At 41.0% G+C, this 27,543-nt stretch overlaps 1 protein-coding gene and 1 long non-coding RNA gene across 4 annotated transcripts in view; one reads left to right on the forward strand and one right to left on the reverse strand.

Moving 5' to 3' along the window:
• LOC311515517 lies at nt 1-27,415 on the reverse strand. The gene is made up of 4 exons (XR_014710167.1): nt 27,316-27,415; nt 4,126-4,186; nt 606-727; nt 1-127 (listed from the first exon to the last, which is right to left on the reverse strand). It is a non-coding gene; the product is annotated as an uncharacterized lncRNA (long non-coding RNA).
• The window catches only part of CDH18 (cadherin 18), an 849,773-nt gene that overhangs the window by 721,541 nt on the left and 100,689 nt on the right, over nt 1-27,543 (forward strand). The window lies entirely within an intron of this gene.

Here is a 27,543-nt window from a genome sequence, read left to right on the forward strand (position 1 = left end):
AAAAAGCTTGAGAGAGGCAGAAGTGATTGAGCAATTCAGTTCTCTGAGGTGAAGGAGGCAGCCATAGCAGGAGGAAGGAGGTTTGCTCTTCGGCTATCTCAGCCTGAGCTGCTTGCTGACTGGATCTCTGAGAAAAGCAGCAGAGAGAAGTGTTAGGGGGCTTATTCCTTCACCCACTTACTTCCCTGGTCCTTCTCGCATGAACAGAGAGCAACAATACCCGAAGTCCAAAGGTGCAAACAATTCGATGTTTATTGGGGTGAACTTCCAGCAAGCATGATTCCAGTTTCCTTCCTTAGTATCCTCCTTCCCAGCTCTGACACAACAGAGCCGTGCACCTGTGACCCTGTCCCATTCCCTACCTTAGCAAAACATGATTCCAATTTCCTTAACCCCATTCCCTGTTCCCATTCCCCCCCCCCCACACCCCTTAAGGTTAACCTGTCCCCCTTATTTTCAGGCTTGACTTGTTTTTTCACCTCCCTTTCCTGGAGGGCCATAATCTGAGTCTTCTAGTAGCTTGTTTGCTGACCAGATGTATTCGTTATTTGCAGCTGTTTTATGCCCATCAGCTAGGTAATTTGCATTTACACACAGAGGCTTACTAGCTTGCTTTTGGATCCAAAGCTGTTAGCAGTTTAGAGAGTGTCTTAAAAGGGAAACATTCCACTTCCACTAGAGTTCTGATTACTTTCCACTTTCATTTCTTGCTCCAAAACACAGAGATCTGAAAAAGAAAGCACAACCTATTGTGCCTCCTTTTGGAGTACCATGTTTTATTTGCATTTCTTTTACCCCTTCTCCAATATGCACTGCACACATCCTGGGAAATGCAAATTCCTTCCATATAGTTTAACCTCCATAACATTATATTAGCCATATTAATTTTACACAAGATGTAACTGCCTCCCCCATGCCCAGAGTTTTCATGCACACCCACCAAAGCAACAATCTGATCCCCCAGAGCCACCCCAAGGCTCAGTGTTCCCATCATTCCCCAAGGGAGAAGAAAACACAGAAGTTAAACTAGCACTGTTCATTCAGTGGAGATGCATGTCCCCTCTCTCCTAAGTTCTTGTGTTTGCTCTCCTCTCCCCACTTATTCTCAGGGCAGGCTCCACAATCACCTACCTCAGTTGTGAGAGAGACAAAAGAATGAAGAACTTGTGAAAGGGGTGTTCCACTTTGACTCTTCTTCCCGACCATCCAGAGAAAACACTGGTGTGTGCATAGGTGCTGGGGATGCTACTGCATCCCCTGGCTTGAAGTGGATTCCATTTACAGTTTGATTCAATGGCTGTCATCATCCCCACTATAAATATTGTTCCAGCACCCCTGGGTGTGAGCATGAGGGAGAAGGAGTCATAATACTCCTAAAATTCCTTCTCCCTCTTCTGAATGATTTTCTCCCTCTCAGATCAGTTAATCTCTGGCTACCGTATGTTTGCCCTGAAGCAGTCACTCCTGTAGATTAATCAGAAAGACTTTAAAGCAAGTATCACTGTACATAGTAAGTAGAATGATGAGGCAAACAAAATAGATTCTAAATTAAGAAATATTTCTGTCAAATTTCATTCTCCTGGATATAAAGCCTCAAATCTCCCGCGTTTGTGATGTTACGTTTTGTGCTCCATGTAATAGTCCAGTTGCTCATAAAAGCATGTGCTCATTATCTAGAAGCCACTCTGTATACTAGAAGAAGTGAGAGTTTGATCTTACTGCAAACTGCTGTGCAGAAAAACAGGTAACCATGAAATAGTTATTTGGCACAAATACAGAGCAACAAGAAAAGCAGGCCTTTCTAATGTGATGGAAGCATTTATATCTGTGAGTGTTCCGTACTGTGCAATGCTTAATAAACTAGCTATCCATTTCTATGTGGAAGCAAACCTAAAAATCTCCTTTCTATAATAGAAGTTTCAGAACATTTAAGTTGATTTTATTGAAATGTGTTGGGTTTCTAAACAAATTGTACACACGTTACCCTGTAATACTAAGAAGTGCTCAAAGAAAAGCTCCAACAGGGTAAAAAATGAGTGGAAAGTCTCATTCTTTCTTCAGGTATGTTCTGAAACAATTTTAGCACTTTTTTGGTTCATGCTGGGCATTGAAATACGTGTATATTTAAAATGTCATGTAGCTTTGTTGCCACTTTGCACAATTGAAGAGAACACATTTCCCCCCCTAAAGAAAACAATTTTAAAGAAGAGGCAGAAGCTAGAAAAAACACAGCTTAACTTTCAGATCCCAGACTATTTTAAAAGGGATGTCAGTTATAAATATTATTAGTGAGGGGAGAATGGGAGGCGTTTTTTTATAGAGGGAAAAATTATTCTTTGCTAGGAATAACTCTGTTTGCTTTTCTGCAAAATGTGAGGCAATCATAGTGACTTTTTTCTAGATAGGGATATGAGGCTTTGATCATTATAAGAGCTTGTGAAGTGCACAGAAATATTACCAACAGTTATCGAAAGAGGTTACTTGAACTCATGATAGTTTGTCTTCCAGGTCAGTGCAACTTGCCCTAAACCAAATGATGTGTTGTAGCATAGTCTACTTTTTTTCTTCCCTCCAAGTTTCATTAGACAGTGCTGGTGTCCTATCTATGAACAGTAGCAACCTGGGATACCATTCCATGGAACCAAAACCAAAGTCTAATAAGTTATTGAAATTTGGAGCTGGTTCTTGGTGCTCACCAGTAGATCTCAGCAGGGGCAGCTCAATGATATAAATAGAACGTGGATATTTCCCATTGTTTTTTGCTTTTGCTTTTTCCCCTATCTCTGCACAAAAAAAATTGTTCTAAGAAAGATGAAATGTTAAAAATGGGTTATTGGGTGGCGATGGTAACATCTCTGGTAATCCCTTAACCAAATGACTCCATATTAATAAACAAACTATACCATGTGTCCTTACCTAGCATACCTATGTGCAGGCCAGTCTGTGTGCTTGTGGATTTTAGAGAACTATGGAAATTTTGCTTTAATATTGTTGCAACCTAAAATATTGTTCAGCTACTTTCCATTCCATTATGCTTACATGCATTCTTCTGTACAGTGTTGACACTAACTGTTACACATCATTTTGTAAAATTTAGTTATGTATGCATACTCTGTAGGAAATATTTTGCATTGATTTGGATGGTTTTATTTTGTTAAAATGGTCAAGTCATAACATTGTCTATATATATTTTTTTCCAATAAGACCATATGAAAGCTAGCTATTTAAAACTTCTTTCCCCCATTTCACATAGTAATGCACAATCTGTAAACAAACTGCTAGTCTTGTTATGAATATGTTTAAGATTCAAGCAATTAAAATATAAAGGTTACATTTTCAAACATCGGTTGACTAACGTTAGAATTTGATTTCAGTGGGAACTGTGGATGCGTAGCACCTCTGAATATTAGGCTATTCTTTAGGTGCCTAAGTTCTTTATTCTTTAGGTACCCAGATTTGAAAATTATAACCATAGTCTGTGAACTCCTGCTAGCACATAAAAAGGGATTACATTGTGAGGGTACTATTTGATAATGTTGAGACCAAAATTAAGAGATGTAATGCTCAAGGACAGCTTTCAGAAATGTCAAATCTCATATTCTGTAGAAGTTAAAAAAATGTTCAAAGCATAGTGAAATAGCAGTGTCCTTTGCAAAATATATTTCTCTATTTCATTCAATATCTTAAAATTCTCAGGATGTGTGTGTCATCGTCCATGTGATAAATTACATCTTTTAGAAATGGTAATGAAAATCTGTTCTCCAATCTTTTGTAAATGTCTTCTCCAACACAGTTCATAGAAAAACCCTAAGTGATGCAATATTAATGTAATGGATAACCACACAAAGGTTTTATACATATCAAAATACGTATAAAGTTTACTGTTTAGACTTTAGCACTCAGGATATGAATTCTCTCAAAGTTTTAGAAAATATTTGAAAGGTTTTCTGTTTTGTTGTTTGTTTTGGTTGTTAAAAGCGCCTGTGCAGGGTTGCCAGTCTGTTAATAACTAAATTGTTCTCTGTGACATAACAAGTAGAACTACATGAAAACTGAAACAAAAATATTTCCACAAGTATTAGCTCAAATGTAAGAGCAAATTATAGCTATTACAGCAGTACTTACCGTATATCCTTTTTGTGTTCACTTTCCTTGGACATTTGAGCAACTGAGTTAACCGGCTATGCTGGAAGAAGGATAGGAGACACTGTATGTGGTTTAATTAGGCCGCAACATTATTCTTAAATGGAGTACCCAGCAGATAAAAGTGTACAGTGCAGGTAATTCCATAATCATTTCAATATATACCAGGGTGAGATTTCCATCAGCCCCCCCTTACCCATCCTGCTTCCCAGCCAACCCTTTGCTAGGGACTTTACCCTGCACACCCCTCGAATGAGGGTTGGGGGGGCTATAAAAATGGGGTTGTCTCCAATCATAAGACTATCCCTCCCCCTTGCCATTCATTTAAAGAATACCACCTTTAAATCCTTTACCAATCCATTTTATCTGCTCACTATACCCTTTCCCCATGGAGTACCTACACAGGACATCTGCCACAAGGAGGCACCAACAATTATTAACGTGGCTGCCTCCCTCCCATACCTTGCCGGTTTCACAGACATCTCATAATGCCCCCTTTATTATTGGCCCAAAAACGTGTCCCTCCCAAGTCTGACAGGTGGACTCCACCCTCCCTGATAATTCGGTGCCATGTATGCTATGTCCTGATGCAGAATTATCAACACCCCCACCCCATGACACCTATTCACGTACCTCCTAGCCATGTCAACTCAACACACCCTGCATTGCAGCATGTCCAACCACACAATTTTTTATTCCTGTGCAAAGTTCCAGGATCTGCCCCAAGTCCTTCTTAGCTCTGATCCTGAAGTCTACCCCTTTACACATTCCCAAAGCATTTTCCCCAAGGTGAGCCACAATTATATCTGGTGCCCGCTCATGGGCCCCCAGAGGGTATAGAAGCGGAATCACCTGGTCTCCTCCCATGCTGGCTCAGGACTGCATCACCACTGAGGCCCAGCTGTGAACCTCCAGACAACCTGGAAGCCCACCTGTGCACCAAGTAAATGATACAGTGCCCATATCTCCACACCACAATCTGCCTGGCCTATCTGCCAGCATCTGAAATGAAAACACTACAGAAAATTAACATTGATTCCCTACCAGTGGTCTCATGTACATTCTGTATGCTTCAGAATGCCAGTGCCCAATTGTCTGAATTGCCCTAGATCTCAGACCAAGCTGGACCATTGCTATTGCCACCATGATCCTAAATGAGTGGGAACCAAATTCATGCACTGGGAGCCCCAACTTCGTCAATTCCCATCTTAAAACTGTAATGAACTGGAATGTTCTGAAGGGCCCCCCCATTGTGAATAAAGAGGGGCAGTCCCCGGAAAAATCATGGAGCATGTCCTCAAGGAATCAATTCTGAAGCACTTAGACGAGAGGAAAGTGATCAGGAACAGTCAGCATGGATTCACCAAGGGAAAGTCATGCCTGACTGATCTAATTGCCTTCTATGATGAGATAACTGGTTCTGTGGATGAAGGGAAAGCAGTGGATGTGTTATTCCTCGACTTTAGCAAAGCTTTTGACACCGTCTCCCACAGTATTCTTGTCAGCAAGTTAAAGAAGTATGGGCTGGATGGATGCACTACAAGGTGGTAGAAAGTTGGCTAGATTGTTGGGCTCAACGGGTAGCGATCAATGGCTCCATGTCTAGTTGGCAGCCGGTATCTAGCGGAGTGCCCCAAGGGTCGGTCCTGGGGCCGGTTTTGTTCAATATCTTCATTCAGGATCTGGAGGATGGTGTGGATTGCACCCTCAGCAAGTTTGCGGATGACACTAAACTGGGAGGAGTGGTAGATACGCTGCAGGGTAGGGATAGGATACAGAGGGACCTAGACAAATTGGAGGATTGGGCCAAAAGAAATCTGATAAGGTTCAACAAGGACAAGCGCAGAGTCCTTCACTTAGGATGGAAGAATCCAATGCACCACTACAGACTAGGGACCGAATGGCTCGGCAGCAGTTCTGCAGAGAAGGACCTAGGGGTGACAGTGGACGAGAAGCTGGATATGAGTCGACAGTGTGCCCTTGTTGCCAAGAAGGCCAATGGCATTTTGGGGTGTATAATTAGGGGCATTGCCAGCAGATGGAGGGACATGATCATTCCCCTCTATTCGACATTGGTGAGGCCTCATCTGGAGTACTGTGTCCAGTTTTGGGCCCCACACTACAAGAAGGATGTGGATAAATTGGAGAGATTCCAGCGAACGGCAACAAAAATGATTAGGGGACTGGAACAAATGGCTTATGAGGAGAGGCTGAGGGAACTGGGATTGTTTAGTCTACAGAAGAGAAGAATGAGGGGGGATTTGATAGCTGCTTTCAACTACCTGAAAGGTGGATCGAAAGAGGATGGATCTAGATTATTCTCAGTGATAGCAGATGACAGGACAAGGAGTAATGGTCTCAAGTTGCAGTGGGGGAAGTTTAGGTTGGATATTAGGAAAAACTTTTTCACTAGGAGGGTGGTGAAACACTGGAATGCATTACCTAGGGAGCTGGTGGAATCCCCTTCCTTAGAAGTTTTTAAGGTCAGGCTTGACAAAGCCCTGGCTGGGATGATTTAGTTGGGATTGGTCCTGCTCTGGGCAGGGGGTTGGACTAGATGGCCTCCAGAGGTCCCTTCCAACTCTGTTATTCTATGATTCTATGATTACCAAGTCCCTGTAGAATAATGGATTCATCCCCAAACCTTGATCTAACTTTGACTTCCTCAAGGTTAGTATAATTGATCGCCCCTTCCACTGTATGTTCCTTAGTGCCAAAGCCCTTCCAGAGAATCACTATCAGGAACTAGGTACTAGCTCACTGATCGTAAAAGCTCCAAAAAAGCTCCAGAAATGCCGCTCTGAACAAGGCCAGCGCCTGTCCACAGCAATATATGGGTTCCAGGATCGGCAGCAGATCCCTAAGCATATTAACAGTGATGGGATGATGTGTAGCCTCCCTAGGGTGAACTAAAAAACCTGCTGCAAGGTCTAGTTAACTGTTCAGCTCACAGACAAATGTAAGGGCTGATAGGTGAGTGGAGATGGTTGAAGACACCAGTGATTTGGTTGTTGACGGCATGTATTGCAGCACACGGTCCTCTATAATGGGCTATATCATTGACAGGCCTTCCAGAGCCTGAATAGCACAAAATCATTAAAAACTTCTCTCATAGCTTCACACTGTTTGCAGAGCCACCGACCTCTGTGCTATACTGGCAACCATCATATGCCAAGGTTCCGCAGTGCTCGCAGTGTCTGTTTGGGTTCCTCGCTAGCTCCTGGTGCCAAAACCCAAAATCTGTCCGTCTGAAAAGGAGACAATGCACCGACTATTCCAGTATCAACCCTGCACACGTGTTTGGAAGTGAAGCAGATTTAAAGCATAAACATCGTAGTACAAATATCCTTACTAACCTCGTAACCCTGTGTGATCTGGAGGACTGGCGATGGATAATGTGTACCACTGCCATACTGTCACACCAGAAGCACACTCTTTTGTTAGCGAACTCTGTTCCCAAACGACCACAGTGACCAAAATGGGGAAAAATCCAGAAATGTTATGTCCTGCACTATCCCTTTTTGCAGCCAGGTGGAGGGCCATTTCTGGGCACACCCCACATTGGTAAAATACCCCCAAACCCATACCTCCCAAAGCATCTGAGTTCATCTTTAATTCAGCCTCCAGTATCCATTCTTCCGTCCATGATGACGCTGCATTAAAATGGCCCAGAAACTGTTCCCACATCCCGAAATCTTCCTTCATCTCTCTAGTAACTCATAAAAGGGTGAGGTCTCGCTATTCCTGCAGTGGCTGCTGCAAGCCAAACACAGAATGCTTGCCCTGAGGCTAACACCTGGCAGGAAAAGTTAAGATTCCCAATAAGAGATTGCAGCTCACAGAGTGTAACTAGGTAACCCCTTTACATCTCCTAATCAAGTCCAATAGCTCCTGAAGCTTATATTGAGGGAATCATGATTTACCTGCCAGTGTGTTTAGCTCAATGCCCAGGTAGGTCAGTGTAGTGTAAGGTTCCATTGCTTTTTCATACCCCCAAGTCTTTTAGCAAGGGACTGAAAGGTGTCCATCAGTTGTCTGAATTAGTGCTGCCCATGAACAAAAAGAATAAGTAATGCACGACTTGCCATAAACCAGCTTCCAACATCACTGCCCAGTGTAGCATTGTACTCATTTTCTCAAATGCTGAAGAGGATAGTGCACATCCCATGGGCATAGTTTATCAAAATAAAATTGACCCTTGAAAGAGAAATCCAAAAGGTTGAAGTCAGAAGTGTGCACCAGCAACAGTCAAAAAGCAGATTTGGTACCACACCTGGCCATCGGTGTCCCTGGGCCATAAGACCTAACCATGCACATAGCTGCAGGTGCCGGCTTCCAATTGTCCCCGGGGGGGAAGGGGGGGAGTGCTCAACCCCTGGTCATCCCCAGGCCCCAACCCCCCGCCTCTTCCTGCCCCTGATCCACCCCATCTCTTTCCACCCCCTCCCCTGAGTGTATCCCGTCTCCTCTCTTCCCCCTCCCTCCCAGCACCTCCTGCATGCCACGGAACAGCTGATCGCAGGGGGCAGAAGGCCCTGGGAGGGTGCGGGAGGAGTCAATTGGCAGAGCTGCCAGCAGGCAGGAGGTGCTGCCCCATTTTGCTAGTCACTCTACAGACGCATACTAAAAGACAGACCCTGCCCAGAGCACCTTACAGTTTACATAGACAAGATGGATAGAACGTGGAAATAAAAAGAGGCACAGAGAGGTGAATTGACTTGTCCAGTGTCATACATTGGGTGAGTGACTGAGCTGGGAGTAGAATCCAGTTTTCCTGAGTCCCAGTCCAGTGCCATAGCAACATGTCAATAAATGCATATTTTATACACCAGGCATATTTTAGTCTGGGAAACAAAAAGACAATGATATAAACAACTTTAATTAAGAACTAAGGGCCAGATTCTCAGCTGGTGTAATTCTTGTACTTTTACTGTTTATGCTTTAGAATGTGGAACTTTTACTCATGTGACAGATTATTCTCTCATGAATGACTGTTCTATTCATTTAACATCATGAAATGTTTCCTAATCCTTGTGGCCAGATACATAACTGTTGTAAATCAGCATCGTTCCATTCATTTTGGAAGAGGGACATTGATTTACACCAACAGAGAACCAGGCCCCAAAACATTTGGATTTAGTATTATTAACTAGTATCCTGTCTTACTGTTTGTATTCCTTTGTGCAGCATCTTAATACTATTTGTTTCAATTTCCAAATTGAAATTTTTCAGAATGTTTTTTTTTTCCCTGAAAGGAATCTTGATAGTTTGATGTTTCATCCTGATTTGGGATGAAAATAAATTTAGAAATACCAGGAATGCCTGTGGAATTGAAATTTCTGATCTTCAACCGCCTCTGGTTCTCATTGACTTAAATGGGCTTTTGATAGTTCCCTAAACTTCTTTTATCTCATTGTTCCAATCCAATAAAATAATCTCATGGGGGTTTTGTGAGGGTTAATACAGCCAATGTTTTGGCTGAAGATGTAAAGCACAACAGTATATAGTAATGCTTTGTTAAATGAGAGTCTTATGAAAGATTTGAACAAATAAGAAGTCCCAGTTTTCAGCAGATGATGATTCATTTCACTGTTAATTGAATTAGACCAGCAATATTTACTGAGCTTGAAAATATATGTTACTGTTCCTCTCATGCTACTGTATGAATGCTTTGTACATGAGTAGATTAGTGCAGTACATGAAACTGACTCCTATTGGCAGAGCGCAATCAAGTTATAAATTAGTACGTTTCAGCATTTCCTCATAAAATTAAATTATTTGAAATCAGAAGTCAGAAAACAAAGTCTTATGCTTTTGACATCAAATGCTTAAAAGAATGTATCTGAAAGACAGCAAGAGGAAACAAATAGAAGATGGACGATAGTATTTATGATTCCCAGTAATAAGCTTTATTTATAGTATGCCAAAGATAAAGTTTTTAAAATGCTGCCTTTCTTACGGAAATAGGATATTTCCATGCCAAATCAGACCACTGGTTCATCATGCCCCTTCCCTTTCTCCTGGCAGTATCTCCCATGTTGTTACCTATTATGCAGATAAAAAAGAACCATTTGGTTTTATAGGGATAGTTGGAGCAATAATATCCATTGGTTTCTTAGGCTTCATTGTATGAGCCCATCACATATTTACTGTTGGAATAGACGTAGATACACAAGCCTATTTTACATCCGCAACAATAATTATTGCCATCCCAACAGGAGTAAAAGTATTCAGCTGATTAGCCACCCTACATTGTGGAATAATTAAATGAGACGCTGCCATACTTTGAGCTCTTGGTTTCATCTTCCTATTTACTATTGGTGGACCACCAGGCATTGTATTAGCCAACTCATCCTTAGACATTATGCTACACGACACTTACTATGCAGTAGCACATTTCCACTATGTTCTTTCAGTAGGAGCTGGGTTCGCTATTATAGCAGGGTTTACCCACTGATTCCCTCTTTTTACAGGATATTCACTACACCAAACCTGAAAAAAAGTACATTTCGGAGTAATATTTGCAGGTGTTAACATAACCTTCTTCCCTCAGCATTTCCTAGGCTTAGCTGGAATGCCACGACGTTACTCAGACTATTCAGATGCACACCTTATGAAATTCTATTTTAATGATAAATCTCCCATTCACTTCAGCGTGGCCAGGATTTCACCCATGGTATTTTCAACCAAGGACAGCATACCATACACTATAACACACCTGGTTAATTCAAAAGGAACTTTTTTAAAAGTTTGTCCCATAATGTTGTTTATAAATATTTATTATATGTTGAGTCATGGTGGGTAGGAGGGAGAAAGAAGACAAGGCTTTCTTTATGCACCATAGCGTGTTGGAGAACTTTTTTTTAAATAAGCCAAAACACTTTTTTAAGTCTTATTTTTTTTCCTGGTACCATAGCACATGTAACAATGAAACAACACAAACATCTGTTTTCAGACAAATTTAAGATTTATTGCAACCTTCAGATAAAGATTTATCTTGTCTTCAATGCAATCAATATTTAACTCTCAGGTCAATAAGTCCTGACTGAATCTCAACAGAAGTCAATAGTTACCTATTATGTCATCTAATGGATAAATAAATTGGAGGTGTTGGGTCTAAGAAGCAAAATAGCATTTTTAAACACACTCATCACAAGTTTCTTGATGGGATTGTGTTACATGTTCCATATATAACATACAGCATTCTTTGTTGTGTGTGTTGGAAAACAATAAACGTGTTCACATAGCGAAGGTTCCTAAATCAAGCACTGAGCATCTGCAGGAGTCATGAATTTCTGCTTGTTGTAGCAAACTACCATTTTATACTAGCTGGCTATTCAATCAACCATTTGCCAAGAGTGCAGCCAGGAAGCCATCCGATGCAGTAATATGTTTGTTTTCTTGATCTCTTGGGGGGACACAATGGAATTTGCAGAAATAGCTTTTACCATAGTGAAGGCAGATCAGTAGTACTGTTATGACTAAAAAAGCATCCAGAATTAGTGAATGTAGTGTTTAAGGTGGTCTTGCATTTCTCCACCCAGAATTCTATTTTATATAGATTTTTATACAGCACTCACACTCACCATAATATCTGAGTATCTCCCAGTTTTGCATTAAACCATGTGACTAACGTCCATTGCGTATTGTTCTCTCATCCCCTCCCAAGAGGGAAAAGAATGTGCAATGGAGTGTCTCTCTCTCACACACACACAACTATGTATTTATGTTAAGAGAAGGCAGGTCAAAGAAATGTGTCTTGCACTTGGAGTGGAAGATGGTAAGATTTGTGATAGTCCTTAGATCCTGGGGCAGTTCCTTGCACAGTCACCTACCAGCCCCCAAGAAAAATCTGTCTCTCACACAGACAACCTTTACCCTTATTGTTGAGAGTTCAATTGTGTTCGAGGAGCAGAGTTTTTGACTACAGTCTTCATCCCAGGGTTTTAAGTGATCTTTTACATATTCTGAGTCCAGGTCATTGAGTACTTTGAAGATAAGAGCTCAGAACTTGGATTTGATTTGAAATTGTGTGAGAAGTGAGTATAAAGAGTGGAGGACAGGTTCCATGTGCTCAAGCTAGCCTATGTTGCTGAGGAGACACACAGCAGCATTCTGTACTAGTTGGAGTTTCCTAAGTGCTGAAAGTTTCCAGGTTTATCACATTGCTGTAGTCCTGCTGAGAAGTGACAAAGGTGTGAATACCTGAGGCAAGATTATTGTCCACCAAGATGTGACAGAGTCTCCTAGCCAACCACACATGATTGAAAACATTACTTATGGATGCTGTGGATGTATTGGTTAAAGATAATATTGTCCATGGTTTTAGCATTGTTCATCCAAGAATCTATAGGACACTGATTAAACAAAGCACTTTGCCACATATGCACCTTTAAATATGTAGGTAGTCCCACTGACATCTTCAAATTAACTTCAGTTGGACTATTCTAGTCATCAAAAGTTACATGTATGCTTTAAGTGATTCTCAGGATTTGGGACTAAATGCTTTGCAAACATTACTTAAATCTCCCCATATTACATGAAATAGCTAACCGTTAGGTCATTTAAGAGATATGTAAATCAAGTACTGAGTTTATGTTCAAGGGCACATAGTGAATCTGTGGCAGAAGTGGGAAAAGAACCTAATGATCTGCAGCTAGAGCATGCTGTCTCCCTGGCAATACATAGAGACTGAAATTATATATCAAAGCACTGTAATGTAAACAGATCAGTAAATCAAACTGAGCTGAAGTGGAGTGAAGGTGAAGATGAAATGGAAGTATTCTCCTGAATGCTTTTTTTCTATCAGTTTTCACGTCTATTCTCCAGTCTGACCCCATATGAATGTTCTATTCTGATGCATAGTTTCTTATCTTGGCCCTGTCATTAAGGTGACCTGCTGTCTGTTGAAACTGCAATGTTATGTAACAACACAGGCAACCACATTAATTATCTCAGATTGTTTACATACACAATCAAATAATTATTAAAGACAAAAAGATACATTTAATTGACATAAGAGTCCAACTTAAAATGATAAATAGGAAATGCAAAGTTAAGGTTGCCACTCCATCCTTTGCTCCCACCATTGTGAAGGAAGTAATAAATGGAACAGCAGCAGGCATTTTGAATGGGACAAGTAGCAGATTAATCTGACTTTTCCTGCTTTTTGTCAATTTGATTGAGGCCCTAGAGCAGGGATTGGCAACCTTTGGCATGTGGCCCGTCAGGGAAATCCGCTGGCAGGCCAAGATGGTTTGTTTACCTGCAGCGTCTGTAGGTTCGACAAATCGCAGCTCCCGCTGGCCACGGTTCGCCATTCCAGGCCAATAGGGGCTGCGGGAAGCGGCGTGGGCCGAGGAATGTGCTGGCCACCACTTCCCATAGCTCCCATTGACCTGGAACAGCAAACCGCGGCCGGGGGAGCTGCGATTAGCCGAAAGTGCCTGTCTAAAGTCCAGCTTCGGGTACCTGTCTAAAGTCCAGCTTCGGGTAGTGCAGGAGTGAGTATGAAAGTGGGTTAGGGCTTGGGGCACTAACGCTTTCTTCCTTCCTTTGAGTGACTTGGGGAATGGAATCCCAGCATTCTCCGCTGTTATTTTATTATTTTATTAATAAAGCTTTAAAATTTGGTCACTTGGTATGCTCCGTCATCTCCTCCCCTAACAATCCTGCGGCCTCAGCCTGATCACCTGAAGCCGCAGGCAGATTGGTAACATAAATTTGTCACGCCTTTACATTTGCCATCCAACAAGAATTCTGTCTTGTGGATAAGATTCCTTGCGATGGAGAATTTGAATCTGCTCCCACTATCTAAGGGTCTTATCTAGGGCTACCACTGCCCCCCCCCCTTCATCTCAAGTTGCATAGAGTTGTTTCTTTTCACCAAGTGCCATGGAACTATACAAACCTATGGGAAAAAAAAATCATTTATCTGAAGAAGGAGCCTATAATGGATTATTTCCTTAGCTTTAACCTCCCCTCTAACCCATCCCCTGATCAGTCATTCACTCTATTTCAGCCTGCCTGCCTGGTGTTATGAATCTGTTATGAAGGAACTTGGAGAGGATTTTGAAGTAGAGATAGATATGTCACCCAGGGCCTCAGACATCTAGGCAGCAATAGAATTAAACACAGCAGGGACACTATATCACTGCAGGCCCAGTAGACTGTCCATCACTCAGGGAAGATCTTTTCCCATGGTATGAAGCCTTCAAGGTCTGTGGTGCTCCTAGAACTTGATTGTCCAGATTCTAGGATTTGAATATTCAACCATTTCTATTCACACCAGATTTTTCTCCTGATAGAAACCCCACTGACTCAGACCTCAACCCCAAGCAAGTGCTGCCAGTAAGTGCTGCCAAGAGTGCTGAAGTGATCTCTTTTCTGGAGAGAGTTAGGAGCTTACCACTATTGAAGTCAGTGAGATCTACTGTTGAAACTTTTTGCATCTTAAACTACAAGATATTGCAGCCAAAACATCTGCAGAGTGTCTGGACTGGGCCAGCAATTGTGGAGAGCTCCCCATGATGGAGAAAATATTGGCTTACAGTGAAGCATGATGAGGAAGGAGATTATATGATTCAGTCAGTGAAGTGACCTGTAGCTTTATGAGACCCGGAAGTGGCTCTCACTAGCAAGCATAGCAAGAGTGGATTCTGGTGTGGTGGTATATGTTGTGGCCTTGAGGAAACTTCAATAAGGGCCTTTCTGTTGGAACTTCCTTAGTTCTTTCTCTGTATTTAGCTTCCTCCATGTCTGTAAAGAGCTAGACACCAAACAAAGGGTCATTACAGTAAGGATCTTTTCAGCTATTGTTAAAACTCCTATGCTGGAGCCTTCATGAAAGGAAGTCCAGGAGAATAACAAACATCCTCAGTGGGCTGCCTGGGCCTGTCATTCCATAAACTGGATTGCAAGGAGTGAAACAAAATACTGAGAAATGGGACATATTCAAATGATGCAATACAAAATACTAACATGACAATAGTCTGTTCTTTTCGCAAGGTATATCTTCTGCTGTGTGACTGGAGTCACAGCAGATTCTAGATTACAGGACTATAAGGTAAGGCCATTCCCCAAACACAGGGATTTCCCAACTTTTCGGTCTGTGACCAGTTAGGGTAAAGTTACACAGAGCTGATTAAGAAGTAAGATAGTCATCCCAAGGGAACATGAAGAATACAAAAGCCCCAAGTCATTATTAGCCAGAGACCATTTTCACCCACAACACCTTCTGGGTCACAAGTTGGAACTGGTTAACTCCTGCTTGCTGCTGGAGGTATGCAGTTACTATATGTTGGTATGCAAGCCAAACAAGTGTCATCATATCAGCCATTCCACAGTAGTTACTTTGCAGTCCCTGTCAGAGGTTTTAACCCTGCCACTGCCGAGAGAGTTGCTGGTACCACCCACCCATTGTGAAGAGTGTCACGTCATCACCCACACACACACACAGCCAGCACGTTGTATGGCACTGCTAGAAGTAGTAATATATTTGACTGTCAGTCGAGTCTGAAGGGTGTCCTGACCACAGATAAATTTAGGCCAAGCTAAATCTTTAACACTGGAGGAAGAAATTTAGGGGGGTTTAAAAGCAGTTCAAAGAGGGATCTGTCGGAGCTAAAGTCATTTTGCTGTCACTAAATCCTCAAGAGATTATAGTCCAGTACTTATATCTCATACCCCTGAACAATTCCGTAAGGACACAGGAGCTTGATTGACACTGAAAAGAAGAGAAATCAATGAAGAGCCCAGTTAGAGAAAGAAAATCACTTTGAAAAGGTTGCTTGGATTATTTTGGAAGGGATCGGGGGAGGGTCGCAATATTTGATCTCTGTGCAGTTCCAGAGCTATTAAAAGTGTTTAGGAATAATAAGACCTGGAATTCACCTTTTAAGATCTTTAGGTCTAACAATGTTAATCCTTTTAGACGATTACATGTTAATTGCAGATGCATCAGGATAACTTATAAAATTACACTTAAGGGCCTGAGTACCTCTGTTAAAGGCCTGGGGGCATGGCTAAATGCAAATCTGTTTTTACTTCCTCCCCCATCTTCGATTTCCTAAGTGTTCGAATAAATGCAGAAGATTTACCTTAAACATGCCTGAGTCCAAAAGCCTATCTCTAATAACTTTGTGTCAGGAGGTGAGTATTAATCCTTTCATCTCACAGGAAAAAAATAGCCAAGCTACTGATGACCAGTGATGTTGCTGCACACTTTTCCCTGGACACTCTCTATTTATAGAGCATTAAAAAGGTCTTTTCTGAAAGCCAAGAAACAGCTAAAGAACTGTGGAACAATATTGGCTTGTCAGAGACAGCTTGTAGTCTTGGCTCCCAGCTCAATGACCATTCTTTTAAACCAGTGGTTCTTAACCTTTACTGCAGCCTGCACCCCTTTGGTTCTCAAAATATGTTCTCACACCTCTTACCAAAATCAAAATATGTTCTTGCACCCCTTATCAAAAATTGTTAAAGTAGGTCAGTTCTTTAAACCTAGATATATTTTTTGTTTGTATATGACAGTAATTGTTAAAAATGTATAATGTTAATAAATACATAGGTTTGTGAAACATAGTAGTTGTACTTACGTGCCTGTGCTTAATTGTGTTTTCAATGATTTACCTTCTAAAAAAATCTGGCATGTCTCGTACCCCCAGAAAGGGCATCTCGCACCCCCAGGGGGTGGGTGCACCCAAGGTTAAGAACCACAGTTCTAGACCGTGTCATGATGGAGGTTGGTTCTTATTGTGTTGCAATACGTATTGTGTTAAATACTGTTTTACATCTTTCTGCACCTAGAAGTAGCATTTACTATCTGTGTCACTTGAAGATTATCACTAATAAAACACTTATGTCTATTGTATCCCTACAGGGATCTTTGTGCTCCTTCTCCTGAGTGCACTGCAACATGGCATTTCTTTTATCAGACCCAATTCATCCCTCCCCAGTATTTATAAGCAGCGTGAAAAGCATTTAAAGAGCCAGCTTTCTGCCTTCACTTACATCCAGACAATCCCACTGAAGTCCATGATAGTTGTACCTGATCATAGAATCGAGCCAACCTAGGGCCAGATGCTGAGAAAGTTTATCAACATAACTTCTTTATCTTCAGAGTATACCCGCTTAGGTTCGGGCCATTCATGTATTTTTGCACAGAATGTCACTTCTTTAAAAAAAAAAAACAAGCAAAAAAAAAAAACTATACAGAAAGCTTTAGATTTTTGCAGTGTGCTTAAAACTTGGTATGTTACTAGATAAGTTGGTTTGTACTGGAGAATGCATATGTTTTGTTTGGTTGCTAAATTAGTTCAAGAACAGGACAGTGAGCAGAAGTCAAAGGGTAATGTTTACAAAAGTGAGCACAGTCGCAGTGCTGTGAACCTGCGATCAGCAGACACCAGAGACCCAGGCAAAATGCCCTCAGTATCACAGTGATTGGGAAGCAGCACTCAGAAAGCAATTTGCAAGGAATGGGACAGCTACAACAGCTCAGCAGAAAAACAATCTGCAGGTAATAGGATCCTGCTGATTCAACCAGCTCCAGGAGTCAGAGAGGAAAGAAGAATATTTTTTAAATGTGGGTGTAAACACCAACTGAAGAACAACTGACAAACCTGGCATCCGTATTATTGCTGCTTTAACTATGGACAGTAGAAAGAATGACAGGTTTTTTTGCCCAGCTAATGTGGCCTATTGCTATGGTAGTTCTGTAGCAGGCAGTTCTTGAGGTTTCAGCCACTGTACATGACAGATTAGGTTTTCCTTTCCGTTCATTGGCAGCATCTACTGCATTTTATGCACTTTGTTATCTCTGCATTAAGAAAGTGTTGAAAATATTGTGATTGCATTTGGCATCCAGAAGAAATTATTGTAGTTAGGTCTTTCCACTTTACCAGTGAAGGCTTCCTTCAATCAATAGATACTATTGCTTTTGGAAGGCTAGTGCATGAGGTTTTTTGATTTTATAGTTCTGGTTGCTATTCAGAAGCCTTTTTGACAAGGCTTTCATTATTAATGACAAATCATGACTGATTTTTTCCCCTTAGTTTCCTTATAACACCATTCTAGCTAAATTAACTTGATTTAATTTAAAAAATGTATTCTAATTTAGTACTTACTATTATTGCCTACTTAATTACGAAGTCTGTGAAAGATAAGTAAAATATTTCTGCAATAACTCGCTCTAAAGAGGAAACTTCTTCCTTTTATACACACAGACAGTGTCCATTAACGCTACAGTCTTTAATGTAACAGAAATTTGACCCCTACATGAGGGAGTATTATCGGTTCTATTACATTTTCTTGGCTGTAATTGTCAGATCTAGTTTCATGGCTGACTTGTGTAATCTCAGCAAGGAGCACAATGCAAGATATGTTTTATCTAGAGAGAGAGTTGAATGAAAAGCTTGAATCCAAACACCTATATTTTGGAAGTATTCACAGTCTGAATTGGGACTAAAATCTCAATGTCTATGTTACTCATATCTTTATAATTAAGGCTGAACAAAAAACTTGAATCCAAACTTTAGGAAGCTACATTTTCTAGCTTTAGTTTTAAGTGTCTTTTGTGATGAATAGTTTCAGAGCTTGTGCTTCTTCAGCAGTTACCCTAAAAAGGCAAAAATAATACAAAAAAGGGATGTGATGACCTCCTTGAAAGTTGTTGTATTTTCACATTTAGAAATTTAGAAATTCATAATAATATGCTCATGACAGTCTATTAAAATAATAAGCTATCAGAAAATGAATCTAAAAACCTATCCTCACATTCTTAAATCAAAGCAGTTGCAGAAATACAGCTTTCATCCACCAGGAGAAAATGGTACTAATTAAATTATCATATTCCAATGCTTTCAGAAGCACTTTTTCTTTCTTTAGTAATTAGTCAAAATCCCATGCATAATCAATGTGTAAAGTGGACATTTAAAATATATTTTGAGTTTAGCTCTTATGATTATCTGACTGACAGCACAAGAAACTAAAGTACTAATTGCACAGAAGCAGCAGAGGTGGAGTCAAAGTGGGCTGGTATGAATCGCTCTACTTGATCAGCTTCATGTTCCAGCAACAAAATAAAATATTTCACATGCAAAGATTGCACTTCCACATGGCAAATAGAGTAACTGCTAAAGGGAAATGAATATTCCTAGTTAGTTTCCATTAGCTACAAGCGTTTTGCGTTAAGAATGTGGAAAGAAAAACTTAGTTTATTCTTTTCAGATGATATGCATATCAACAGCAATGTGTGCTCCACTCTCTAAGATTTGCACCTCTCTAAGAATCTTGTTTGTTTGTTTGGCTGTTGTCTACAGGTTACATCTATGCAAGAAAGAAAAATATAACTTGTTGCCAAAATATTACCCTAATTTTAATATGCATGTTCTATATACATATTTATGAAATTTAAATATATATTTTATTTGATTGGATCAAAAAACTTTTAGCACTAGATATACGTATATACACTACATAGATAGATAGATGATGACATACCCGTGCAAGCAAGTAAGAGGGAGTAAAAAAACCCAACCTTTTAAACTCTACAAGGACTTCCCTAGACTTTGGGCCCAAGCATTAAGGAGCAAGCAGAACCAATTGCCTATTTATTTGCTCCCCAGAAAATACAGGTGAGAGATTGTCAGGAAGGGGTAGAGAATGGGCAGTACCGCCTAGGAGTAAGGAAGAAGCAAGGAGAAGTTGTGACTTAGGAAGGATTTAGTTTGTATATGGAGAAATTCTCAGAACTGCCTTAATGTTAATTAAAATTTACCAATTTAGCCCTCATCACATCCATGGCATAATATACCCCACGGGATATATGTTGGGATAACTCATGCGCATTGGCCCTCCTAATATGTTATTTTAGGACATTGCATATGCTAATTTATAATGCATTGCAGTGACAGTGGTTATTGTACACATAAAAGCCTGCAAATCACTGGATATACACTTTATATCTGTGGATATCTGCATCCACAGAGCCCAATTCGGTTGTATTGTTTACCATCCTTGCAGATCACGGAGCGGATGTGGATCCAAATTTTTTTTTATCCTTGCAGGGATCTAATAGTGAGATAGGTGCTGGTGCAGGTGCGCATACACATACATATAAAAGGTGGAGTGCAGATTGGATACAAGTTAATTATCATGGATGCGGATTGGATGCAGGTCCAAATTTTTTATCCGTGCAGAGCTCTATATATACAAGTATCAAGGGGTAGCCGTGTTATTCTGTATCCACAAAAACAACAAGGAGTCTGGTGGCACCTTAATGCATCTGAAGAAGTGGTGTTTTAGCCATGAAAGCTTATGCCCAAACAAATCTGTTAGTCTTTAGTTAAGTTAGTTAAATCTGTTAGTCAACAGACTCCTTGTTGTTTCGAAATATACAATCGACCTAAGGTAGAAGGGCTAACTGAGACCCCTGGTAATTCTTTCAATTTGCTAGGTAAATAAAGTTGTTGTTTGTTTGTTTTTTTGTTTGTTTGTTTTTTTGCCTAACACATTAAAGAACTGTTCATAATTTCTGAATAAATTTGGGGACAAAAGTCCACAACACAGTTAGTATAACTTTTTTCATGATACTTGATTTTAAATATTTTTGTTCTAAGATATTAAAGAATTATTCTTGGTTTCTGAATGCATTTAGGGTACAAATTTTCTCCACCTCACAGTTAATGTAACTTTTTTCTTGACACTTGAGAAAGGTTAATATTCTTTGTGTTATAATTACTTGATTATACTGTTCAATTCAATGTTCAATGAAATTCAGTGTTGATAAATGTAAAGTAATGCATATTGGAAAATATAATTCCAACTATATATATAAAATGATGGGGTATAAATTAGGTGGTACCACTCAAGAAAGAGATTTATCCACAATAACTCCTAGATCTCGGAAAACATCCACTGAATGTGCAGCAGCTTGGAAAGTGGGGAATCATTAGGAAATGCATAGGTAACAAGACAGACGATATCATATTTCCTATATATAAACCCATGGTTCACCCACATCTTGAATACTGCATAAAGATCTGGTCACCCCATCTCAAAAAAAAAAAAGATCCACTGGAATTGGAAAAAACTACAGAAAAAGGCACCAAAAATTATTAGGAGTATGGAACAGCTTCCACATGAGGAGAGATTAGTAAGTCTGGGACTTTTCAGCTTGGAAAAGAGATGGCTAAGGGGGGAATGATAGAGGTTTATGAAATCATGACTGCTGTGGAGAAAGTAAATAAGGAAGTGTTATTTACTCCTCATAAGACAAAAACTAGGGCTCACCAAATGAAATTAATAGGCAGCAGGTTTAAAACAAATTAAGGAAGTATTTCTTCACACAGCGCACAGTCAACCTGTGGATGATGTGAAGGTCAAGATTATAACAGGGTTCTAAAAACTACTAGATAAATTCATGGAGGATAGCTATTAGCCAGGATGGGCAGGAATGCAAAACCATACTCTGAGGTGTCCCTAGCCTCTGTTTGCACAAGCTGGGAATGGGCAACAGGGAATGGATCACTGGATGATTACCTGTTCTGCTCATTCCGTCTGAGGCACCTGGCATTGACCACTGTCAGGAGACAGGATACTGGGCTAGATGGACCTTTGGTCTCACCCAGTATAGCCATTCTTATGTTCTTATGTTTACTCTGTGTGGAGGAGAGAAATCCCTTTTTGTGTTGGAATTTGAGATTTCAAAATGTTGTCTTTATTCCAAAATGGAATGAAAAATGAAAAAAATCATTATTTGTAGGGCTGTCAAGCGATTAAAAAATTAATCATGATTAACTGTGTGATTAAAAGAATAATCTTGATTAATCATGTGATTAATCGTACTGTTAAACAATTATAGAATACCTTTTTATTTAAATGTTTTGGATGTTTGCTACATTTTCAAATATATTTATTTCAATTACAACAAAGAATACAAAGTGTACAGTGCTCACGTTATATTTATTTTTATTACAAGTATTTGCAATGTAAAAAAAACAAAAGAAATAGTATTTTTCAGTTCACCTAATACAAGTACTGTAGTGCAGTCTGTTTATCATGAAAGTTGAACTTACAGACGTAGAACTGTGGACAAAAAAGGGCATTCAAAAGTAAAACAATGTAAAATTTTAGAGCCTGCAATTCCACTCAGTCCTACTTCTTGTTCAGCCAATCACTCAGACAAACAAGTTTGTTTACATTTGCGGGAGATAATGCTGCCCACTTCTTGTTTACAATGTCATCTGAAAGAGAGAACCGTTGTTCCCATGGCACTGTTGTAGCCAGCTTTGCAAGATATTTATGTGACAGATGCGCTAAAGATTCATATGTCTTCATGCTTCAACCACCATTCCAGTAGACATGCAACAATGCCAGTGATGGTTTCTGCTCGATAACAATACAACGCAGTGTGGACTGCCGCATGTTCATTTATCTGAGTCAGATGCCACCAACAGAAAGTTGATTTTCTTTTTTGGTGGTTAGGGTTCTGTAATTTCCGCATAGGAGTATTGCTCTTTTAAGACTTCTGAAAATATGCTCCACACCTCATCCCTCTCAGATTTTGGAAGGCACTTTCCTTAAACCTTGGGTTGAATGCTGTAGCTCTCTTTAGAAATCTCACATTGGCACCTTCTTTGCGTTTTGTGAAATCTGAAGTGAAAGTATTCTTAAAATGAACAACATGTGCTGGGTCATCACCCGAGACTGCTACATTGTGAAACATTTGGCAAATATATATGTGGGTAAAACAGAGCAAGGGACATACAATTCTGCCCTGAGGAGTTCAGTCACAAATTTAATTAACACATTATTGTTTTAATGGGTATCAACAGCATGGAAGCATGTCCTCTGGAATGGTGGCCAAATCATGAAGGGGCATATGAATGTTTAGCATGTCTGGCACATACATACCTTGCAGTGCCAGCTACAAAAGTGCCATGCAAATGCCTGTTCTCACTTTCTGGTGACATTGTAAATAAGAAGAGGGCAGCATTATCTCCTGTAAATGTAAACACACTTGTTTGTCTTAGCGATTGACTGAACAAGAAATAGGACTGAATGGATTTGTAGGCTCTGAAGTTTTACATTGTTTTGTTTTTGAGTGCAGTTATGTAACAAAAAAATCCACAGTTGCAAATTGCACTTTCACGACAAAGAGATTGCACTACGGTACTTGTATGAGGTGAATTAAAAATACTATTTCTTTTTTTATCAGTTTTACAGTAAAAATATTTGTAATAAAAATATTTACACTTTGATTTCAATTCAACACAAAATACAATATATATGAAAATGTAGAAAAACATCCAAAATATTTAATAAATTTCAGTTGGTATTCTATTGTAGAACAGTGCAATTAAAACTGCAGATTAATTTTGTTGGGTTAATTGCATTTGTTAACTGTGATTAATCGACAGTCCTAACAATTTGTTTTGTGTTGATTGAAACATTTTGTTTTGATTTGGTCTTTAAAAAATAGATAATAGATAATCTAATTATAATAGATAATATAATGCAAAATAAAAAATACAGAATGAAGTAATTTCCAAATGTAAAATCAAAATGTTCTAATCTGGAAATGTTGAAATGGGAAGTTGCAATATTGTTAGGATTTCCCCCCCCCCCCCCCCATTCCCTTTTTCTTCCAAAATAGAAATTAGGCAAAATTAATCTGATTTCACAACACATTTCAATTTTGACAGATCTGCATATTCTTTCTGAATGTGGTTTCATCCAAATTTCTTTGGCAAGTTCTGGTAATTACATATAAATTGGGGTTAGATATTTATTCTTGAAATGTTCTGAGAATCTCTGTGGGAAAACTAAATGTGAATAAAGACAAATGATGTGGACAGAAATGTTTCTATTTGAGTGAGAGGTGTCAGGCAAACTTCCTTTGGCTCTGGTGTATGCAATTCCGGAATATTAAGTTGCTGCTGATAGTGAACCTAGAAACTCAAAGCTGTACTGAGTTAAAACCACAATTTTTTACATGGTTTCTTGTTTAAACATACTCTGACGGGACCCCTGGGGTGCAGCCTGGGACTGTGGGGCTGCTGTACCCCCTGAACTCTCTCCAGCCTGGGCTGTCTCTCATAATGCTTTGCTAGTGACAAGAAGGTACCCCTTCTAGGTGCTGTGATCACTCAGCACAACAGCATGTGGAGCCCCACACCCAGCTAGATTGCATGAATGATCCCAGAGCCACTCATGAATCACACAGGGAAAGGCCCCAGCACCCAGCACTGTACCCCAGGAATACACCATCTTGTACTGCTCAAGATGGGCAGTGCAAATTTATTAATTGCTTCAGCACTTCAACAGTGGAAAGTGGACATACACCAGCCTTTGCAAAACCTGAGCAGATTTGCCGCACACTTCATACAAACTCACTGGTAAAGATAAACAATTAAATAAATGTATTGAGCATAAAAGGTACATTTTTAGTGGTATTAAGTGACAGGCAAAAAGTCGGAGTTAGTTACCAAAAGAAATAAAATATAAGCACGCAGTCTAAACTCTCAACCCTATTAGACTGGGCAACATCTAGATTAAGCAGTTTTTCTCACCCTGTTGGATATTGCAGTCCTTAATATACAGATTTATTCCTTAAATCTGAGCCAGTCTCCTCTGTTGGAGTCTAGTCTTAGTTGCTTGCAGCATAGGTGGAGGCAGGAGAAGGGCCAGCATATAGCCTCTGTGTCTGTTTTATACCCTCACTCCTTGAAAACACAAGTCCAGGCATGTCTCGGGGCATTGCTGAGTCTCCAGGCAAGGTTGAGCAATTCCCCTAGTCAATGGTTGTTGATTAATTGATTGATACCCCACCCTGGCATTGGTTACTTTCCTTGCTGTTGCCTCTGGGGAGCTAATACCTGGCTTATTCCCCAATTTACAGCATGTTCTAGTGACAACCATACCACACAATTCTCATAACTTCATATGCGGTAATGATACACATATATGGATAGAGAAATGACTTTCAGCATATCATAACCATTCCCCTGATACCTTACAGGCATGCTTTATATGTAAGATCACAATTATATAGAAATGAGGAATATGGGGGTTACAGGATGCTCCCCCAAGGTATGGAATGTCACACATACATTGCTCCAGGTTCTGTTGAAATGGTACAGAACAGAATCTCAAAAAATTCACCAACCTTTTAATAAACCTAACTGAGTTTACAGTTGGTTATGAAGTGTCAAACTAGGAAAGTTGCATGTGTTTTAATGTTACATAACCATGTTTAACCCAGTTCTGGAAGTATGTTGTGTGTTTTGCTTACCTGTGAGCCAGTCTATAGAGTCTAGTGGCAAGGAAAATGACACAGCCTTCACTTTGAAAGTGGGATTTGTATTTTCTCAAGTACGGCCAGTTTGATCTAATCTTAGGCCTCTTGCAAAGCTACCACAAACTTCCTGCACCGGGCAATGTGCTATTGTTATGTATAGGAATGTAAGAGGAATAGGTAATGATCCTGATCCTCATTTGATATAAATTGCCATAAATAGCTTCATTAATCTCAGGGGTGCTATATCAGTTTACTCCAGTGGAGGGTCTGGCTCATTGTTCTCAGAACTCATTTGTATGTTTCTGGAAAGAATTAGGAAACTAGCAAGTAGATGACGGAGGTTTCAGAAAGCAGAAGGAGAATGCTTTGCTGTGTACCAGCCAGTGTAATGATTAGGGAGAGAAGCAGAGTGATTCTCACCGCAGAGCTGTCAGACATCACAAAATAGCTCATATTCCACCTCACACCTCACTGGAGCATGCACAATTAAGATAATATTAACATTTCAGTCATTCCCTAGTGGGCTGAAACACCTGTGACCTGGAAGCTTGCTGTAGACTGCAAATGATACTTTTATGTCTAAGCCAGCCCTACTTTCAGTTTAAGTGTATCTAGGACCCAAGCCTGAAACCACTAGTAAGAATGGGCAAATCAAAAGAGGCTCCATGTGGCCTCTGTGCCAAGTTACATCCTGGGAGCTGGGAAATGCTGATTCATCAGCACCTCTCTCCTGCAGCTGGCCAATGGGTGCCAGAGACTCCCAGGGGGAGGAGCTAACTATTATCCCACGGGGAGTGTCTCCCTCCGTCGCTGCTAGGACTTCCCACCTTTCACTGCAGCCCCATCAAGTTCCCTCATCCATCAATGCATTTGTTGTTATATCCCTGTCTGTTCTTGTGCATGGCTATCAAATGATTTAAATTTGTAAAGAAGCAACAGTTACCATGTCAGGACAGTTTTATTTTAACAAGTTTAGTCTTTCACACACTTTTTTAAGGAAGCTTTGATAGTGGTAGGTTTTGTTTTCTTTCTCTATTTAACAATCTGTTTCAAAATGCCCTTACAAATCTTTTTGTAATTCTAAATCTTAAAGTGGGACTCTGCTCTGGAAAGTGACTCCTGCAGTTCCCTTTAAGTGTGAAATTCTCCCCACTCACAAATAATAGTGTGTGGAGGGGAGTGGGGGGATTTTCCGGACTGCCAACCTTGTAAACTCAGTCTGGGCTCAGCGAATGTAGCTGGGTTATTCTATCTAAAACAGGGGTCTCAAACTCGAATCACCAGAAGGGCCACATGAAGACTCGTACGTTGGTCCGAGGGCCGCATCACTCCCCCCCCGCTGCCCCCACTCCACCCCCCACCCGCAGGGTGAAGCTGGGGGCTGAGGGCAGGGGGTTGGGGTGCAGGAGGGAGTGTGGGGTATGGCAGGGGGTTGGGGTGTGGCAGGGGGCTCAGGGCAGGGAGTTGGGTGCAGGAGGGGTGCGGGATGTGGCAGGGGGCTCAGTGCAGGGGATTGGAATGCAGGAGGGAGTGCGGGTGTGGCAAGAGGTTGGGGTGCAGGCAGGGGGCTCAGGGCAGGGAATTGGGGTGCAGAAGGGGAGCAGGGTGTGGCAGGGGGCTCAGTGCTGGGGGTTGGGGTGCAGGAGGGAGTGCGGGTGTGGCAAGGGGTTGGGGTGCAGGCAGGGGGCTCAGGGCAGGGAATTGGGGTGCAGGAGGAGTGCGGGGTGTGGCAGGGGGCTCAGTGCTGGGGGTTGGAGTGCAGGAGGGAGTGCGGGTGTGGCAAGGGGTTGGGGTGCAGGCAGGGGGCTCAGGGCAGGGAGTTGGGGTGCGGGATGCAGGAGGGGTTCGGGTTCCAGCCTGGCGCCTCTTACCTTGAGCGGCTCCGGGGTGGCAGGGGCACGCACCGGGACCAGGATGGGCTCCCTGCCTGTCTGCCCTGGCCCCATGCCGCTCCGGGAAGTCACAGGCACTGCTTCCCTGTGGCCCCAGGGGGAGGGGGAGCAGAGAACTCTGTGAGCTGTTCTTGCCTGTGGGTACCTCCCCCAAAGCTCCCATTGGCCGTGCTTCCCCGTTCCCGGCCAATGGGAGCTTTAGGGGCG

The sequence above is a fragment of the Lepidochelys olivacea genome (assembly GCF_965140295.1).
Source record: "Lepidochelys olivacea isolate rLepOli2 genome assembly, chromosome: 2".
NCBI classification, from domain to species: Eukaryota; Metazoa; Chordata; order Testudines; family Cheloniidae; genus Lepidochelys; species Lepidochelys olivacea.